Source organism: Sceloporus undulatus, chromosome 11 (genome assembly GCF_019175285.1).
Source record: "Sceloporus undulatus isolate JIND9_A2432 ecotype Alabama chromosome 11, SceUnd_v1.1, whole genome shotgun sequence".
Lineage (NCBI taxonomy): Eukaryota > Metazoa > Chordata > Lepidosauria > Squamata > Phrynosomatidae > Sceloporus > Sceloporus undulatus.
This window is the reverse complement of record NC_056532.1, coordinates 2,628,187-2,628,918: the sequence shown is the minus strand read 5'-3', so window position 1 is coordinate 2,628,918 and position 732 is coordinate 2,628,187.

Below are 732 nucleotides of genomic sequence, written 5' to 3'. Positions count from 1 at the left end.
TCCTGAACGGGGTCACGCTCCCCGTGAAGGACACAGTTTGCAGTCTGGGGGTGCTTCTGGACTCGTCGCTTCACCTGGCTTCCCAGGTGGATGCGACAGTCAGAGGTGCCTGTTATCAGCTTCGGCTGATACGCCAGCTGCGACCCTTCCTGGGCCGGGGGGACCTTGAAACAGTGGTGCATGCACTGGTAACCTCTCGACTTGATTTCTGTAATGCGCTCTACATGGGGCAACCCTTGTACCAAACTCGGAAGCTGCAGTTGGTTCAGAATATGGCAGCAAGGCTGGTCACTGGCAGCTCCAGAGCCAGCCACATAACACCTATATTGAAAGATCTGCATTGGCTGCCAATTCGCTTCCGGGCGCAATAAAAGGTGTTGGTTGTTACCTATAAAGCCCTAAATGGCTTGGGCCCAGAGTACTTGGAGGACCGCCTCTCCTCATATAATCCGCCCCGCACTCTCAGGTCGGGTGGGAGACAACTTTTGAGGGTTCCTAAGGTGAAATATACAGCGTCTGCGCATAGGGCTTTTTCTGTTTCGGCCCCGCGGACTTGGAACTCTGGTATCTTTGTACTTTGTATTTTTACTATGTTGTAAACCACCGTGATTGAAGGAACGGCGGTATATAAATAAAGTCTCATTCATTCATTCATGTCCTTTTCCTGTTTTTCGTGCCTGGCATGACAGCTGGAGAGCAAGTTAATGCCATGCACATTAACAATGTAGACCA